Below are 20,628 nucleotides of genomic sequence, written 5' to 3' on the forward strand. Positions count from 1 at the left end.
AACCAACTGAACCACACTGGTCAGGACTAGGCTAGGCTTCTAATGTTCTCTCTGTGAAGTAGGATATGACCTTGTACAAAAATGCTTCAGTCTAAGGAAAAGAAATCAACAGAGACAAGGGGGGGGGGCAGGGAAAAGGAAGGGAAGGGGAAAGTCAAGGAACATATAGCAAGGACTCATGGACAAAACCAAAGGGGAAGAGCTGAGGGAGGGAGGGAGGAAGGGGGCAAGGGAAAGTGGTGGGGGGTAGGCAGAGACAAATGTATTTGAAAAAATAAATTAAAATAAAATAAAAAAAAAAAACAAACAGAACCTTTTCCACATGAGAAGTTTAGCATAATTAACTTCCCACACAGGAAAGAAAAATAATTTTATTTTTTACGGTTATGTTTACACTATCATTATCAATTATGTTATCATTTGATTTGTAAAAATTGAAGTAAATTTTTTTTTGTAATAAAAAAATGCTTCAGTCTCTTAAGAATTATGCTGATGACTTCTTTGGAAGGACAGACAAACAAACAAACAAATAAAACACATGAAATATACCAGACCAGAGGTTGCTTTGTGTAGTCCAGACTGGCGGTGAAGAAGGTTGTATATCACCCTGTGTTTTTCCCATGGCCGGGAAAACTAATCAACACCTGAGAGCCCAAAGTCCCTTTAAACTAAGAACCACTACATTACTGAAATGAAAACCACCCAAACCAGGGACTCGTAAATGTAGTTAACGGCCTTCCACACACCTGGTGAAAGGTGGTCTAATGCATTTCTCATTTCACACAGTACCCTGTAGAAAAATCCACCTGGGAGAGACCTAATAAATTATCAACCTTCTCTATCTTCCTCAGTCCCTCATCCCCAGAGGTAATGTCACTAGGCGTCCATTTTAAGCACTTAGAAGGCTACAGGGTATAAGCAAGGGTGTGCTTGCAAAGTTAAATTAGGAATGAAATTAGGAAAATCAATAAAGGTAGCTCTAATCAACAATAAAATTAAGTGCATGGTGCAGGTCTGTAATGCATCTTTTTACAAGTGTGCTACTAAGAGGACTGGCATGTTTTGCAAGTCTCAGAAGGCAGTGACTGGTGTGAAACTGGAACTCTAAACTGATCAGTGCACGGGCCCCCTGATGGCCCGTACGTGGCTCCCGAAAGGCTCCGGTGTCTTTCACCAGCCCAAAGAGGCACTGGCTTTGGTGGCCTCTTCAGGGCTCTGCTCTCCCCACTGTCCCTTTCAGAGCTCAGATGCCAGCTCCCTTATGTGGCCCATGCCTACTTGCCTGTGAAGATGGATCAGATGTTGACGCCCAGTTCCCGAGGGTGGGAGGAAGGGCAGGGTGTAGGTGGGGGCATTGCCCCTGTGACACACATACAGTCTCTCCCAAGTTCCTCCCTTTCATTCCTGTTACCATACCTAGATCGACAGTCTCCTCCTCAGTGGACAACCTGGTTTCTGCACAATAAGCACCTTTCCACCTTTCAGGACCTGCCATCTGCCTGTGTTCCTTCTCCTCCCTTTCAGCTCTGGTACCTATAATTCCCTTTTCATAGCTCTAAATACTTCGTCCCTTTACAAAGAGTGAACTGAGAAATGGTTCTACTTTAGAAATAGCTCATCAGAAAATAGGTAACCTGTCTTCTTTCTGCAGATAACAAACTTATGGCCTATTAGTCAAAGTCTCAAATCAGTTACACTTCCCCTACTATATTGAATTTTTCCTTTCCTGGTATGAATTAAGGGCAGATTCCTTGACTGAGGAAGTTGAACCATTAGAATTCTTAGTGTGTCTAAACAGTGCTAGACAAGGGAAAAGTTGCTTCAATTCCAACGCTGTCAGTTTTCTGGAAAAAACCCCAGCTCAACAGTAAAGAATAGCAATTCACCAAATTAATTTTGCTTGATAGAAAGATCCTCTCTTCTATTGTTCTAAATCTATATTTACCAAATCATTTTTGGCCTATAATATGGTTTTCTGAATGAAGTTATTTGCAAGAAAGAATTTTCCTAAGTAAACAATGTTATTTTAATTCCATTGTGAATGCACTTCTATTTTGGTTTAGAAATGTCTTACGAATTTGTTATCGTGAGTTGGCCTCAGCGTTTGAGCACCTCCTGGTGAATGATGAAAGAAACCCTTCAAAGCTGAGAGTTTAGATTTCTGACCTGGCTCTACTCACCGGGTATGATCACCCTCCCTTAACCATGCCTGCTCTTTACCGCCTTCTTCTTTGATTGATTGATTGACTGATTTGAGAGAGAGAGAGAGAGAGAGAGAGAGAATGGTGGAGGGTGGGAGGGGGGAAGAGAAAGAGAGAGAGAGAGGGAGGGAAACATCTATTTGTTTTTCCACTTATTTATGCATTCATTGGTTGCTTCTTGTATGTGCCCTGACCAGGGATCAAACAAACCCATGACCTTGGCATTAGAGCAGGATGGTGCTCTAACCAACTGAGCTACCTAGCCAGGGCCTGCAGCCTTCTTCGTACACACACTGAGGCTGGGCCCAGTCTTAGACATCTTTGTTCCCCTCATGTCACTTGGACTTGTGAATTCTATACACATGGAATTAAAAACTGGAAAGTGGAAAAGTCAATGTTCCCACTAATGTCACACAGTTAACTGTTAACAGTTAAACGTATATCCTCCCAGTTTTCCTCCATAATATATAAGTGTGACGTTTTTTACTTAACAATATGTGGACACTGATGTCTTTTTGATCTTGTTTCCCCAAACCTGCAGTCTCTACTTCTCCATTGATGGTGGCTCCATCCTTCCCGTTTCTCAGGCCAAAAGCCTCAGGGTCACCTTAGACATCCCAATTTCTCACATATTCCATGTTCAATGTGCCAGGAAATGCTGATCCAAAAGTGATCCTAAGCCGAGCCATTTCTCACCATGGTGGCCAGGGAGCACATTTTAAAACCTGGATCAGATCATGGCATCCTTTAGCTCCACCCCCTGCTAAGGGTAACCCCAGGTCCCTACTTCAGAGTGCCCTCTCCTCTCTGACTTCCTCCGCCACTTTCACCTGACTCTGGCCTCTCTGGTCTCCATGTGGACCTTGGGTGCACCTGACCCTTCCTTTTGCTTAGTGCCCCTCCCTCCCCAGAAATGCACATGACTCCTCTCTCACCACTGCAAATCTTTTCCAAAATGGTACCTTCTTGGTGAGGCCTTCCCTGAAAACCCATTTTAAATCATCCTCATCCCTTATCATCTCCAGAATTCCCTGCACCACCCTGCTATATTTTTCTTCCTGACACTTAGTACTTGGTATATTTTATCTATTTATTTTATTAACAGACTTTGTTCTTTCAGGGCATGATGGCAGAGATTTTTATCTTTGTTTCTGTTTTATCCCCACAATATAGAACAAGGCCTGGCCCATAGCACGGCGCCCAATGAGCATTTGGTGAAAACGAGTGAAAGGCACTGTGCTAGGAAATGGGAGACACCCAAGTTCAAAAAGGCAAGACCAAAGCCGGAAACTTCGCTCGAGGTAACATAAATGTGGACACAAATAACTATAGTGTAAGAAATAACCCGATAATTGCTATACGTAATATGAAAATAAAGTCTTATGTCCATTCCACAGTAAGAGTGGTTAATTCTGACCACAGGGATTAGGACAGGGTTCATGGAGAGGGTGGCACTGGAGCTGGGCCTTGAGTGATGAATAGAATTGCAAGATGCTGAGAAGGAAAGGAAGGCTGTCGAGAAAGAGAAACGGCCTAAAAAGGGAAGAGAAAATATGCATGGAGAAGAGTTTGTGAGGCAGTGGGGCCGATGCATGGGGCACTTATTTGGCTGAAGAGATGTGAGTGGGGAGGTGTGGCTGGGGAGGGGTCGGCAGCCAGGCTGCGCGGAGCCTGGACCGCATGCTCAGGAAAGGGCCTGGAGGGAACAACATTCCTGGGGAATGGGCGAGCACTGAGGGTTCCTTTATTTGTGATAAGGTATGGGCGGCACTTTAGGAAGATTAAATTTGCTATTTGTTTACAGTATTCTGCAGAAACAGAGACATGGGAGGACGGGAAACAGGCAAGGTAGCACAGGAAGGACTGCCATCCCCATGTTCCAAACACATGTCTCTTCCAGAGGAGTTTTGTGGTTGGGAATGCTAAGCTAGCCTGACGTGTCCCGTTCTTGTTTTGTCATCAAACCCACAACTGGCCAAGGCCAAGCAGTGTGGAGAGGCCACAGTATCAGAGATCCTTGAAATGGTTCACATGATGGGATTAGCTCCAGGAAAGCATCACTGAACATATTCCGGAAATTGGCTATGCGACAGCAGTACTCATAATTTTATTTCCTGAGGAACAAAAAAAGTTTGGCATCTTAATACATGAAAGCAAAGCACGTACTGTCCTGAGAGGCATCAGATAGCCAAATGTATGATCCTGAGCATTCTACATAATGATACAAGAATGAGAGGAAAGAGTGGGTTGGGTCAAAATCACCTACCTTATTAAAACACAACTAAACCATAATCCTAATTCAAAATTAGTCTGCAAAAGCTAAAGTTATCTCAGAAGTAACATTTTATTCTTTTGTGTTTTTTACACACAAAAAAATCTGTTTTTTTTTTCTTCAAACACATTCATTGTACATTTAGGTAGACACTATACATTTCTCAAAAGAGAGAAGTGTGTTTTGGAAGACCCATATTTCACCTGTTAGTTGTGAATGAATAGCCCATTTCTTTTAAATTGCACATAAGTTACTTGCAGCTTTCTCTAGTTTCTTCAGAAAATTATCCAAGTAATTTTCTTCATTATTATGTCTTTTCCTATTTATACACCCACTAAAAACTGTATGTACATTCACTGAGCAAGTATTTACCAAGTGCCTTCCCTGGACAGATATTGTACCGGGTAGTGGGGAAGGTGCAGTTATGAAGAAGGCAAGGATTCTGCCTTCAGGTGTCTCTAGGAGACAGACATTGTGAAATAATTACAAATGCCAATGGAATAACTTTCATAATACAAACAAGCTCTATCCTGGCCAAAGTAAGGCATGTATAATGTCACCCGAGGAAACTGGGAAGAGACTACTAGAGGAGCTGACATTTAACATGGTCTTGAAGGAATTCACCAGGCAGACGAAGATAAACGGGCATTCAGAGCAGAGGGACGGCTTGAACAAAGCCACAGAAACATGATTCGATGATGAACCTATTCACCAGTGAAGAGGATTTCAGTGTGGCGGTGGCACTGGGGGGAGCAGGGAGCTATGCAATGTCCCTGGAGAGAGACACTGGTATCCTGAGCCACAGCAGGGGCAGTTGGGGCTTCATAAAACAGAGGAACTCAAGAAATATTATGGGGGTGGGGGCAAAAGCAGAAAGAATTCTTGATACATTTCATTCTTGAAAACATGGCTGAGGTGGGGCTTGCAGTATGCATCTTCAGCGAATAGAAACCCTTCAACTTACTCTGATGAGGGAATTTTTGTATTTGGAGTAATGTCAGTTTGGGCTTGGTAAAGGAGGAAAAAATATTGCATCAATAAGATACATAGCTTTTGTTTTAAAAGAGAGATTATGTCAATGAAAGTACATTCTGGGGATTCAATCAATACCAAAATTGACTAATAAAATCAGAAGGGACTATATTATTTCCAAATTCTACTTGATGATTTTTCTTCAATTAAAGTGGCCACAAACCAGAAAACCTAATTACAGACAGGGAGAAAAAGAGACTTAAGATTTACAGAAGATAAAGATTCCTGAAAGCTCAATGATAGTCAGGATAAAGAAAGAGACTAGAATGGCTCTTTAATGAAAGGATGACATTCCATTCTTTGTTTCTTATTGTCTGGCAAAGATAAAGAGATATCCAGTCCTTTCTCTCAGCCAGTAAAATGCTTAACAGTTTGCGATTACGGTTATAAAATGACACCCATGACTGTGGGTGGGCGTCAGTCTGCTTTTTCATGGCTGCGTAAGACAAGTCCTTAAACTCTGCTACAGGAAAGCCCCGTGTCCACTTTAACCTCATCCCATTCCTTCCTGCTAGGGCCTGAGAGCAGGGCGGGAGGGTGCCTTGCAAATGGCAAGGTGGCTGGGGCTCTAGCCATTGCACTCTGGGTTTCAAAACCATCTTTGCTCAAGGCCTGGAAGAGCAGGTAGTGGCAAAAAGCTGCAGAGCCCATTTCTTAGATAAATGAATGAGAACTTTTACAGGAAAGTGCAGGAATGCATTTGGGGAAGGGGCTGAGGAGACAAGGGCAACTACATCTTAATCCAAAGAAAGCATAAAAATAAGTAGAGCAAAGTTCTTCTGACAACTGATGCTGGATCCTATATGACGGATTGGCCTGAGACTTATTGGGAGTGGGCAAAAGTATTATGGAGCCTTGGGAATCCATCTGACTGGGACATCCCAGGGAAGACAAGATCGTGATTCTCAGCAGAAGACCCTCAGTCACCAGTGAGAGGCATAATTATGCTGACTGTATTGTCTTTACTGAAGTAAGATAGATTTTAGAAAGATTATTTGTAAGAACGAAGAGCGAAGCCAACTATATTTAATTAGAACATCACCCATGCGTTATAATTAATTGAGGGTTCTTTTTGGTAAGTAGTGAGTGTAATAAAGAAAAAGGGAGTTTAGTAGAATGTAGATGGGAAGTACTTCCCATCTGAAAGTACTTCCTCGGGAAAAAAGAATAACAGTAACAACAATAACGATGATAAGATATTGGCAGCAGTTTTACACACACACACACACACACACACACACACACACACACACCCACCCACCCACCCACACCCCCATGTGTCTAATATTCTGCCAAGTACTTTACATGAATTCTCTTATTAAGTCCTTATAACGACTCTATGAGACAAAGACTATTACTAATTGCCAACTTGTAAATGAGAATACAAAGGCTTAGAGAGGTTCAATATCTTGCTCAGGGTCACACAGCTAGAAAGTGGTTGAGTCCAAGCTCTTGCCCTCTACATTCTACTAAACTCCCTTTTTGTTTATTACACTCATTACTTACCAAAAAGAACCCTCAATTAATTATAACGCATGGGTGATGTTCTAATTAAATATAGTTGGCTTCGCTCTTCGTTCTTACAAATAATCTTTCTAAAATCTATCTTACTTCAGTAAAGACAATATAGTCAGCATAAGTATGCCTCTCACTGGTGACTGAGGGTCTTCTGCTGAGAATCACGATCTTGTCTTCCCTGGGGTGTCCCAGTCTCCCCCATGTAATTCTTACCTTTCTGAACCAGCTCCATTGCTAGCCAATCCAGGAAGGGTTTTCCTTTATGTTTTGTAGCTCCCACATGTGGTTGTCTATCTGCTGGCTCCCTCCTCAGTGCAGGGCAGCCACGGGACCTACAGCTGCTTCCCCTTCCCCGGATCCCTCCTTCCACTGCCCTGCCTGCTGGGTCAGGATGGAAGCACCTGCTTCTCTGGTGCTTCCATTTGTCTCATCAAGGCTGGAGACAGGAGAACTGACTCAGTTCTAGTTTGTCCCTGTAGGTTCCAGCTCACACTCATGAGATCCACTCGGTGCCTGTGGATCCAGTTTTCCCTTGCTCGTCCTCCATGCCCCCTATTCCTCTATTGTTCCCTTCTCAAATGTCTGTCCACTGGAGTTCAAGCTCCAGCATAAAAGTGAAGACAACAGCTTTTCACAGACAGTTTACCCAGCTCTACAACAGCCTACATTCAAATCCCTGTAACCAATCATTTATCTGTATACCCATACATCTCCATTTATGGTTCTACTTCTTGCTTTGAACCCTTGAGTGATAGATATGAAGAGGCTGAAAGCTTGAATCCAATGAAAACACCATTTTTAGATGGTAGGATCTCATTCTGATTATTTATTCATACCCAGAAGACAGGGTCAAGGAAGAAGAAGAAAGGACAGAGAGTGAAAAAGGGGTCATGTTACATTATCACAAAAGTAATTTGCGATAATGTAACATGTCTACTTCATGCCAGGCACTGAAAATAAAAAGATCAATAATAACCCTAGACTTTATAATCTATGGGAGAGGAAGGCCTCTTAAAGAGCTAACTATAGCAGAATAAGTGCTATATAATTGGCATGAATAAAGCATTATGGGAAAACAGAAGAGGAAGTCATTCATTTTGTCTGAGGGGATGGGGGAGAGATCCTCCAATGAGCTAACACTGACACTGGGCCATGAAAGGTGAATAGGGAATTCCCTAGTGCAGGCATTCTCAAACTTCAGCAGACATGGATCATCTGGAGGGCTTATTAAAATACAGCTTGCAGGGCCCCACCTCTGAGCTTCTGGTTCAGTAGGCCTGAGTATTTGTATCCCTAAGGAGTTCCCAGGTGATGCTGATGCTACTGGCCTGGGGATCACACTCTGAGAACCATAGCTCTAGTGAAGAAAAGTGGGGATGGGGGTGGCGAATGTCCAAGACACAGGTGGGACAAAGCAAGAGAGGCATAAGAATTCAATTACTGTTTTTTTCCCCCTTTCCACAGCTCTCCCTCTTGTTCTTCTTTCTCTCTTACTATTCCTACTTTCTTTGCCCTCTTTGCTCACTACCTTGAATGAATCGAGTTTTATGGTGTCTTTGATGGAGGCACCAAAGGTGTGATGTTCAGCAGACAGGAGACTATCTGGCTGGAGCTCAGGAAAACAGTTGGGCTGGGCATACTGATTTGGGAGTCTAGGCCAACTGGTGATAGAGGGAGCCGTGGAAGTGCAAGGGAGACATCACTTAAGGAGAATGCACTAAGGAAGGAGATGAGCAAATAGGAGGGAAGGGGAAGAGAGCAGAACAGGAGAGAGCTCAGCAGTACAGAGGACAAGGAACACTGGGGGTGGGAGGACAGAGGGAATGCTGCAAAGGAGAGTGAGCAGAAAGAATCATCCAGATAGGAGAAGAACAAGACAGTCTTGTTATGGAAGCCAGGGAAGGGTTTCGAGATAAAGGAAGTGGTAAACCATCTCAAAAGCTGCAGGGAGGTCAAGCTGAAGGTGGACGAGAGGCTGAGGGATTTTCCAATTAGTAGATCAGTGGTGGCCTTAACAGAGCTGTTTCAGTGGACCTGTGGGGAGAGAGGTCTCACTGCGGTGATGTAGAATGAAAGGGTGGAGAAGAAGTAGATAAAGTGAATGTGGACCGTTTTCAAGAAGCTTGGCTATGAAAGAAAGGAAAGACATGCAGCCATGCATAAAGGGAGATCTAGATAAAGGTCAAGAGAGAAGTTTGTTTTTTAAAAAGAAACAGAGATTCAAGCAAATGGGAAAGAGTTTAGAGGTTGAAAATATGGATAGAGGGAGGGAGTACACATGATTCCAGATCCTGAAGGAGGCAGGGGGGAAGTGGCTCCCAAGTGCAGTGAGGGTTATCCGCCACCGGAGGGAAGAGGCAGAGTCAGGAGAGTGAGGATTTCAGTTCCTACTTGATAATCTCCACTTATTATGTGAAAGTAATCAAGGTAGGAAGGAGGGAGAGGGAGGGGGAAAGGGAAAGGAAGAGGGAGAGAAAGAGTGTGTACCTAGAACACTCATGTTTAGGGGGCAAAGGAGGGAGGAAGGCTGAAAAAGTGGCCATGGGGACCAAGTAATGGAGGAAAGAATATCATCACTAAAGCTGAGGAGAAAAAGTTTAAGGATGAAAGAGATGGTCAACAACATCAAATGTTCTGAGAGCTCAGTAAAGACCAGAAACAAGATGAGGTCATTGGATCTGGTTATTCGGAGGTCATTATCGACAGCGGTAGGAACATTGTTTTTCATAGAGTCCTGGATCAGAAGCCAGAGTTCAACTGGGTTGAGGAAGGAACGGGAGACAATCTTCAAGAGCTGTGACTGTAAACAGACTGATGTAGCAATGTTCGAAGAGTCAGAATGAAAGAAAGACCTCTTTGGCTACAAAACGACAACGAAACTGAGTATCATAGTTTGTTACAGCTGATGATAAGAAGCCAGCAGAGAATCTTTAAAAGAGTGTGAATAAAACAACACATGTTTGCTTATTAAGTCAGCAAAAATTTTACTAAAAATGACAATGCTCAGTGCAGGTGATAATGCATATTGGCATAATATTTTGAGATTTGTCAAATATGTAAGAAGGTGCAATTTACCTATAAATTGGTGGTCTTAAAAATTTTCATTATAATAAATAAAGGAAGGAAGGAAGAAAAAAAAGAATCATTCTCTTCATGAATTTAGGGGGAAAAGACAAATATAGGGAAATTAAAAGGGAAGAAATAATAAAGATAAAAGTAACAGTCAATGAATTTTTAAAAAGAGCAAATTAATGTAAAGAAATTTGAGAGCTGGTTCTCAAATCACTTCCACTATGGAAAATTTGACAAATCAAATATTTTAAAAATAAAAATATGCAAAAATACTGTTAGAAATACCTATAATAGAAATACCTATATTATAATATAAATACCTAACATACCTACAACACCTAAAAATAAGTGGAAAATACCATTCCAGTATTTACACTGATTGGTGTGGATATAGAGACACACACACAAAACAATATATATGAGTATATGCACATTTATAACTAAAACAAGTACTAGTTACTTGTTGGGAGATGTACGAATTAGGCAGATGAGGAAAAGATGGGAAATACATATATGTCACTAAATAACTTTAAATAATTTTTGATATTTGAATCATAAAAATTGAAAACTAAAGCAAAAGAAAGTTCTAAAAAATACAGTTTTTAAAAAAAATCAAAAGAATATTATAAGCAACTGAATGCTAATACACTTGAAAATCTCCAGGAAATAGACTATATTCTAGAAAAATCTGAATATCCAAAATTGATTCTAAATGTAGGCAGTATGAATGGATCAAACTCAGGAAGAAATGGAAAGTTAGTTGGCACTGAACAGAAAGTCAAACTTTCATTGAATGAATTAATTATTTTTTAGCTTTATTAAGGTGTCATTTTTGTAGGAAAAATTGTGTTCAGTGGAAAGCTCTGTGTCCTCTAGAGAACAGCCCTCCAGGTTATCCGATTCTCAGGGAGCTGTTTTACAACTGTAAATTATAGGTAACTGAGAGCAATGAAAAATAATTCTTGTCTATAGACATGAAAATTCTGTTCTGTCTGGTAGAAGTTCAACTGATTTTCCCCCTGTGAAAAAACCACTTTGCTTCCATTTCCCCACTTATTCATTCATTTCAATATTGCCTAAGAATAATTCAATATTGTTGGTCTACAAATGTGTCCATTAATAAAACTCTCTTTGAACTGGTTATAACATCTCCTGGTGCTCTCACTGATTAATGAAATACAATCAAGTCTACAACACATGTTCACTTTTATATCTGTATGAGTCACCGAATTTATCTTTTTCTGAATATTATCTTTTAACACTTGCAAACTTTTAAGGAAAAACAAATTTTAAAGATAAATATATTACACTAGAACATGGAAAAATATAGGAGCGCCAAAACTTTTTGAAAGTGGAATATTTCTGCTACCAAAACTGATAAGCATATCTCCAGAAAAAGAAAACTATAGGCGAATTATTTTTTGAATAAAAATAAAAGATACCAAATCTCACAGTTTTGAATTGATGAAGTTTTATAATTCCTTACCAAAAATTATAAATTATTTTTTTTAAAAAACATATCTGCAGTTTATGCCCTTACACAGAAAAACAAGACAACAATGACTTCTGTCCTTACATCTTGAGGGAAAGCCCACTGAGCAGTTCAGAAAGATCTCTTTCATCTCCATGTTTTCAGTACATGGACTAATCATCAGGCAACCTCCCAAAACATGTCAGTAAGTACTTTAATAATGTTCTTAAATGGCCATAGTTTAAGGAGTAGTAAGCCAAGTCTACTTGGCTTACTTGTAAAACACAAACAAGGTAAGTTTGGAATCCCAAGGGAAGTTTCCAGTCCAAAGCACATTCAGTCTCTCAATGAATTATAAAACCACAGAAATGTTTTCTGATCAATTAAAGAATGTGAATCAGGAAAAAGTTACCTATTAGCACAGGTTTTAACATCGACAGATCCAGTTTGTTTTGGAAGAGGTTAGAGCCACCTAGAACGCCGCCTTTACTGAATTTAGTTACATATGCAAAACTGAAGCCGGTATCTTATCCTAACCTCTTTAAAACCTTGGTTTTGACACCTGTTAGTTTTGCCAGGTAAGCTACGTTTTAGAACTAAACCTTTCACAGGTGGTGAGAGATTCCTATCCTATGGAATAAAATTCACAATACATGAAAAGAATAAGCCACAACTAGGTATATAAGAGTCATTTCAGAAGGGTGAGACTGCGTTAGGAACTTTATTCATATACATTTTTATTTTAAAGTAAGAAAATATTATCACTTCAATAGACACTAAAAAGGCATTAAGATTGGAAGGTATAAGGATATGCCACCCTGAAATATGCCTCTTTGACATAAGAATTATTTTGAGATGAAGGCATTGGAGTTCCAGAAATCCCTTATCTGCTTGAAAGAAGAGCCTCCCAAAAGAACTCAACTGTCGTAAATCCCCTCCCCAGGTGCAACTTGAATTAAACTTTTCTCAAAGAAAAGTCAACACCACTCTGACAGACATTGTCATACACTAGCATACCTCCCCTCTACCTTCCCAGAGGCCTATTCATCTTTCCAAAAAGTCATATGCTTTCCATTAATGCCCCTGCCCCCTTTCCCCTAGGAAGTTAGGTATATAGACCACAAATTATTTCTTTTAAAAAGTGAAGAGAATTTCCTCCCTACAGATCCCATATACATTCCTTTTTTTTTTTCCTCCTTAAGACAGCTTTAACACTAGGAATAGAAAACTAGTTTTTTAACATAATTTTTAAAATGTCTACCTAAAATCAATAACCACAACCATTCTTAACCATGAAAGCTTCATAAAGGCATTTCTTTAATATTAGGAACAAATGAAGGATGGATCCTAAGAGTATTTATTTAGCAATGTCCTGGGAGGTTTGGACAATGCAGTGACACATACACTAGGTATTAATATAAAAGCATAAAAGGTATAATGTTGTCAAGGAGGAGGCAAAAATCAAGTGCCCCCATTGCTGGGCTGGTTCTCACTTCACCTTTGCAAAACATTTAACTGAAAAACTATTAAATTTAACAAGGGAACACAGTGAAGTTGCTGGCACAAAACAAACATCTAAAATCAATAGCTTTTCTGTGTACTAGCAATAACAATTACAATAGGAAATAGGGGCCATGGACCCTCCCTCCCTGGCCTGTAAATAGGGAAGAAAAAAAAAAAAGCATTCACAATGTGCAAGATGTAACATTTGGAGGGAAAACTCTCCTAAAAGATAAAAAGAAGGCCTAAGTAAATGGGGAGACAGTAACAAATTGTCAGTTCCTGCAAATTACTCACAGCATGACTCTCTAAATGAAGCCTGGGGATTACCACCTTAAAATCCTTTGGATACTGGGCTGAGCCCAGACTTGACAGCATCACAGGAGGGGTAGGGTAAGTTTTCAAGAAAATTGTCTTCTTACCAAGCTCTCCAGGTGATTCAATTACATACACAATAAAGTTTAGCAACCACAGCTTTATGTAGGTTTCATAGAACTTCAGTAAGTTTCCAAGTTCATCTGGAATGAGAGCCAAGAAGGTGGCTGCCCTGACATATGTTAAAGAATATCATAAACTTAAAGTATACGCATAAAGTATATCATAAACTTCAGTGATAAAAATAGTGTAGCATTTTGCAAAAATCAACAAACTAATCAACTGAACGGAACAGCCCCAAGACAAATTCCCACATGAATTTATGGAAGTAAAATTGTTTCTGTATCCATTACTGCAACACCAGAAAACTGCTGCATCTTTCTTTATCTGATTTGGAGGGTTTGTCTGGAAAGATCTGATGCTACATGCAATCAAAGCAGTTTGGCTGGGGAGGTCACAGTTACATGTGTTGTAAGGAATAATTCTGTTACATGTGTATATTTTTGGGCGATCAGTCTGGTGAGAACATGGACTAATACCACAGAGAAGCAAATGAAAGTGAGAGACTGATCTTACTCCCAGGTCCTAGAAGAGGGAGGCATGGCATACCACTCAGGGGCTCACGGGGAAGGATGCCCAGCTGGTGGGCTCAACCAAGCAGGTGGGGAGGAGACAGGGTGCGAGGGAGGGAGGAGGAGGAGGAGCAGGAGAGGGAAAAGGAGAGAGAACCCATAGGCAAGTGCCTTTATTGGGGGACGGCGGTGGGGAGGGTACAAGCAAAAGGTGCGAGGGGATTACAGGGTGCTCACAGCCTTCTTGTGGGGATATTGAGGCAGCAGAAAAATAAGACGTTTTTAAAATTTCTAATGCAATCAACCTTGTGATGCCTCAACATCAGTAACAATACTAATTGGCACTTGCCGCCTGGGTTGTGGAGATGTTAAAGGCAAGTGGGACAGCTTGATTTGGTCACTGGAAGGCAAACTTAGATAAAGCTGATAGCTGAGAAGAGCCCTAGTAGGATTATGACAGGAATAGGTGCAACCAGGCATTCTACTTTGTGGGCAATAAACAAGAGAATAGATCAGGCATCTCTGATTTTAAGGGAATCTGTTGGCTATGTTACGAGATAACCTTACCTCTTGGCCCATTCCTCATAGTTTGGCCTGGACCTGTCCAGAGCTAATAATTTCATACAGCAAGAGGGACCCTGCATGGGCTTGTAAGGAGCCATGGACCCTCCCTCCCTGGCTTGTAAGTAGTCAAAAGACAGTCTGTTATCTATTATGATTTGAGCTAGAGACTCAGGTTTATTGCATAAGAGACAGTGTTTTCTGTAGCTTCCGAATGATCTCTAAGGGCCATGAATAGGTGCTGGTTGGCAGTTATGATTTGCTTTGTTGGAAAAAGGACACTACATTGGCACCAACACTGGCTGCTCCTGTGGTTATGGCAAGTTCTATCATGAAAGGAATAAATATTGTCTGTTTTGCCTGGCATCCTTGTTATTGAACAGCAGCTGGGGCCCTGCTGCCCTCCGCCACTAGGCAAAATTCCAGAGGCAAGGGTTTGGCGATAAAGGAAAGGAGTCTTTATTCAAAAGTACACAATTTTAGAATAACATGTTTCTACAGGTATTAGTCACTTAAGCCTATCAATTAAGGCTAAACTCTTTAACACCTGTGTTCTATCAGGCCTCCTGTTAGTTTTTAATTATTTTATTTCTATAGGGTTAGTTTACAAACTAAAACAACATTAAGACACAAAAGCTATACAATTTTGGAAGAATGACAGGCTTCTGTCTCAGAGCCCGTCCCCTTTAGAACACTCAAAGAAGAACCCTGCCACCCTCTGCCAGCCAGCCTGATCCTAGGCTGTGCTCGGAGATCCTTCCCATCCAAAATACTGTCCATTGGGAAATGCAGGCAGCTGCAGCACAATCACCCAGGCAGCCTTACGAGGAGAGAGCCAGAGAGCCAGAGAGCCAGAGCCAGCCAGTCCGAGGGCCCAAGAGCCCTTCTTTTATTTCAAATCTTCTGGCCCATAATTCCATGCATTTTGGAGGCATTCAGCTTCTCAGCCAATCCCATCCTAGACTGTTTACCATTGCTTCGCCCAACTCCTCCTATGCCCCCTCCCTACTTCTCCTCTGATCTGATCAGATCTCTCTATGTCATCCTTGGGTTGATGGAAACAGGGAAGTACCCAGCGGATAAAGAACTATGGGAATCCCCAGTATAACTGTTGCACATTGGGTTATGGTTTCATTAGGGAAAAACCGTTGGGGTGTCAAGGTGCTGTGCCTATGAGTTTGGGCCACAATGGTACCTGAAGGTGCCACTATTTAAAGCATATTGAACCTGTGAGAAGGTGGTGTTTAGCCAAGGGGAAAGAGTGGTTGTGGTGGTCATAGTAATAGACACAAAGAAAGAGATGGTGGTGAAAAACTGGGGAGGGGAGTTTAGGAAAAGGCACCAGAGAGTGGGCGGTCCTCTCCAGGGAGTGAAGCGTTGACTGATAGAAGGCAGATGCCCCCAGGGGAAAGCAATAATCTCCATTAATATTAGTAACTTCTATCAGATATCCCTTTAGGCATGGAAGTGTAGGGTATACGTTTCACAGAGAACAAGGAGTAAACTGGAATCATGGACTAAGCAGATAGCAAACTCAAGAATAAACACAAAAAATATCCTGTGTCCACTTTGTGCCACAGAAGAGGCGGTCCATGGGTGTCCCTGGGGTGGAAACTTTAGGGTAAGAGGTAGAGTCAACCCAATGACAAGGTCTTGGGTTGAAGTGACATCATCTGGGACAATGTCAACTCCAGTCATGAGATTTTGGGTCAGGACAATGTTGTCTGGGATGTGGGACTGGAGTATTCTTTCCAAAGGGGTGCTTATCTAGTTGCTATGCGCTTCCAGACTGTAAACCAATGAAAGCACCCAGACCAGTAGTAATAACAGCAACAGTTAACAGAATGGGGTGCAGTTTTTGTCTTAGGTTTTGGTGGAAGTCGAGGTTCAAATGGGTCCCTTATCAGATGAGCAATTGCCTGGCCTATGGGACAAGCTATGTTGAATGAGTTTTAAGGGAGTAGAGTATGTGCCCTTGATCTGACCTCCAGCCCTATGGCTTGGGGTGGGGGGGATATTGAAAGTTTATAAAACTAAATTAAGACCTGGGGCAAGTAGAGAATTTTAGTTTGTTATACTAGAAAAGGAGCTGTTTGAGAAGACCATATGTGTCTCTATGTGGGACTTATCAGGGATATGAAAGTTCTATTGAGTACCTCTTCCAAAAGCCTAGCATTGTGTGTACTGAAAAGTGAAACTGTGTGTATTGAAGAGTGAAACTGTGTGTCTTGGTTACTATCCATGATGTGTATAACTCTGAAGGGAATAAGAAATGTCCCAGCAAAGCCTTGAGTTGTGTCCTTAGTATATGCAGAGGCACATGTAATTTTGATTTTTGTTTTGGGATCTGTGAGGAAAGAGATTTCTAAAATATTTTACCCTGAAGGGGATACTTTTTAGGAAATGGCTCAACATTTTATAATAAATGTGAAGATGGGGGCATTGTTGGCCAGGGCATCCAGGCACTGAGATGACTACCTGAAGTTTGGCTAAATATGGTGTTTCTTGGGTCCTGTCCTTTACCAGGGACATTCTGGCTAAGGGATGAAAAGCAGCAACATTCAACAGAGCTCCATCTCGTATGATGGTTAGCAGTGCCACGGCCATTGTTGTTCAGTTAATCCCACAAGAATCCCCAGGGAGGCAAGGGGTGTGAGGGAGAAGTGACTTTCTTTAGTACCTTGTTGGGCACCTGGCAAGGGACTGAGGACATGGAAAGTCACCCCCTCCTACAGATGGAATATGCCAGTAGGCCAAGTCCTGAGGAGGCCTTGTTAGGTGTGTTGCGCTTGCGGAGTATAGTTTTTACGATTCAAAGAATAAGGGGTAGTGGATAGAGGGTCACAGGCTGAGGGTCTATGAGAGCCTCTCTTTTGAGGACAGCCCAGTAGGTAGCTAGCCATTTGTTGTTTTAATGGAGAGATGAACAGGTGCAAGTCCTGTTCAGAAGCCCCAATGCAACCAATGGTCATCAGACGTGGTTCAGAGACTCCAGGAGACATGAGAAGAGGTTGCCAAAGGCTCTACAGTGAAGGAATTTTTAATGGTACTAAGAGGATTACCTGTTAATTTTAATTTGTAAGTAAAATTTTTAAATGAGGACTATGTTGTCACCAGAACCCAAAAAGAACCAAATGATGTTGGATTTATGTGTTATTAACAAATGTGTCACATGAATCTCCTTGGAGGAGGATGCTATCAATGTAATGTCACATGTGTGCTTCTGGAGAAAGAAGATTATTGGGAGAACTGCCCTAGTACTTACAAAAAAATGAAACTAAACCACCAACTTACACCATACATCAGAATAAACTCGTAATGGTTAAAAGACTTAAATATAAGTCATGATACCATAAAAATTCTAGAGGAAAACACAGGCAGTAAAATAACAGATATTTTGCATAGCAATATTTTTGCCAATATTGGAGAGTCTCTCCTATGGCAAGGGAAACAAAGGAAAAAAACAAACAAATGGGACTACATCAAATTAAAAAGCTTCTGAATAACTGAAAAAAAAAACAAAACAACAAACCATCATCAAAATGAAAAGACAACCCACTGTATGGGAGAACATATTTGCCAATGGTATATCGGACAAGAGTTTAATCTCCAAAATATATAAAGAACTCATAGACTCAACACCAGGAAGACAAACAGTCCAATTAAAAAATGGGCAAAGGAACTTAATAGACACTTTTCCAAGGAAGAAATACAGATGGCTGGTGACATATGACAAAAATGTTCAACATCACCAGCCATCAGAGAGATGCAAATTAAAATCACAATGACATTATCACCTCACACCTGCCAAAATAAATCAACAAACAACAAGTCCTGTCAAGGATGTGGAGAAAGGGGAATCCTTTTGCACTGTTTTTGGGAATGCAGACTGGTGCAACGACTCTGGAAAGCAATATGGAGTTTCCTCAAAAAATTAAAAATCAATCTGCCTTTTGACTCAGCGATTCCACTTCTGGGAATATATAGTAAGAATCCCGAAACACCAATTCCAAAGAATATATGCACCCCTGTATTCATAGCAGTGTTATTTACAATAGCCAAGATTTGGAAATAGCCTAAGTGCCCTTCAGGAGATGAGTAGATAAAAAAGCTGCGGTACATTTACACATTGGAATATTTACACAGCAGTAAAAAAGAAATTATTACCTTTTGTGACAGCATGAATGGAACTGGAGAATACTATGCTATGTGAAATAAGCCAGTCAATGAAAGACAAATACTATATTATCTCACTTTTAAGTGGAATGTAGTGAACAAAATAAACTAATGGCCAAAACTGAATCAGAGACATAGAAACATGGAACAGACTGACAGCTGTAGGAGGGGAAGAGGAAGGGTACTGGTTGAAAGAAGGTAAGAGATTAGACAAAGAACATGTATGGAAGGACCCATGGACATGGGCAACAGTGTGGGGATTGTCTGTGGGAATGGGCTGGGTGGGGGGGGCAATGGAGAAAATCGGTACAACTGTAATAGCATAATCAATAAAATATTTAAAGGGAAAACAATGCTCCTTCCCTCACACTCCCCACACCGCACTTCCCCCCCCCATTAAGGCACCAGTCTGCATGAATGGGATCCAGGATACCCCCCATGCAGTTGGGGGCCAAAAAAGGGACAGCAGCAAGTGATGTGGCCTATTTGTGGGTATACAGAGGAATGAAGATTTAAACTATTACAATATAGTATACCCCCAGAGGTACCATGAAAATGAGAATAAGGTGAGGCCATGCTATTCCAAGTCAGGAGACATTCCAGATGTAAAAAGATGTAATAAAATATCAAAAAGGGCCTCCAACTTGGAGCAAAATAAAGGAAGGCCCAAGGAAATGTAGGCACTGGCCTGTGCTGTTTCTCACAGGAACAACTCTAGGTAGTTGATTCTAGAGTGAGTACCAGCAGTGGCTTACATATTTAACAACATCTAATATCTAATATGGGGAAGGTCAGCTACTCTAAGATAAATTTTAAAATAGGGTTTCTCCACAGTGGCGCTAGTGACATTTTTGAGCTAAACAATTCTTTGTCGTGGGGCCTGACCCATGCATTTGTAAGATGTTTAGCATCATCCCTGCCTCTACCCATTGGATATCCATTAGATGCCAATGGCATTCCTGTCCCTGTTAAGACAACCAAAAAGTTATCCCAACATTGTCAAATGTCCCCAGGTGACAAAAATCACCTTCAGTTAAGACCACTGCTTTAAATGAATCAGTGAGGAATATAGAAATTATTTAATAAGTCTGCTGGGAAAATCAAATTTAAAATGGGGGGAAACCATCTATTTAGATCCTTATCTCATCACATACATAAATAAATTTCAGGTTATTAAAGAGTAAAATGTGAAGCTTGAAAGCTTAGGAAGTTTAGGTAAATATGTAGCTAATGTCTGTAGAGGGAAGCATTTTCTGAAGTTTAGAAACAAAGGAAGAAACCACAAAGGGACTGTTGATAGCTTTGACCACATAAGGCTAAAGTTCTGTAAAATTAAAAGATAAGTGACAAATTGGGAAAATATTTACAACCAAAATGACAAAGAATTAATATCCTTCCTATATAATGACAATATCAATAAGGAAATGGCTAATGCATCAAAAGAAAAATGGACAGAAGATGTGAACAAAGATTTTACAGTAGAATAATTACAAATGTCCATATTAAGTACATAACATTTTTGTTAACTTCACCAACAATTAATCAAATGAAAATTTTAAAATAATGAGTTTCCATTTTTCCCTTATTTAAGAAGCAAAGATTTATTTTAAATGGTTAATCCTCAATGCACATGAAGATGTGGATAATGGGTGCTCTCCACACCACCAGTGATAAAGGAGCCAGGCCCTATGACACATTTTGGAAAACAATTTAGTATTACGTATCAAGAGGCTTAAGAAAGCTCCTATCCTTTGACTTTGTATTTTTAGTCACAGAACATGTAGTGAGTTGAATTGTGTCCCCTTCAAAAAAGATATGTTCAAGTCCTAATCCTTGTTACCTGTGAATGCGGCCTTATTTGGAAACAGGCATTTGCAG

The 20,628-nt window shown here is 40.8% G+C and overlaps 1 protein-coding gene across 2 annotated transcripts in view; it reads right to left on the bottom strand.

Moving 5' to 3' along the window:
* Positions 1–20,628, bottom strand: part of TMEM150C (transmembrane protein 150C) — an 86,488-nt gene that overhangs the window by 41,149 nt on the left and 24,711 nt on the right. The gene's annotated exons all lie outside the window — the stretch shown is intronic.

Source organism: Pteronotus mesoamericanus, unplaced genomic scaffold (genome assembly GCF_021234165.1).
Source record: "Pteronotus mesoamericanus isolate MK-2021 breed Mesoamerican mustached bat unplaced genomic scaffold, CSHL_Meso_final contig_69, whole genome shotgun sequence".
Classification (NCBI taxonomy): Eukaryota; Metazoa; Chordata; class Mammalia; order Chiroptera; family Mormoopidae; genus Pteronotus; species Pteronotus mesoamericanus.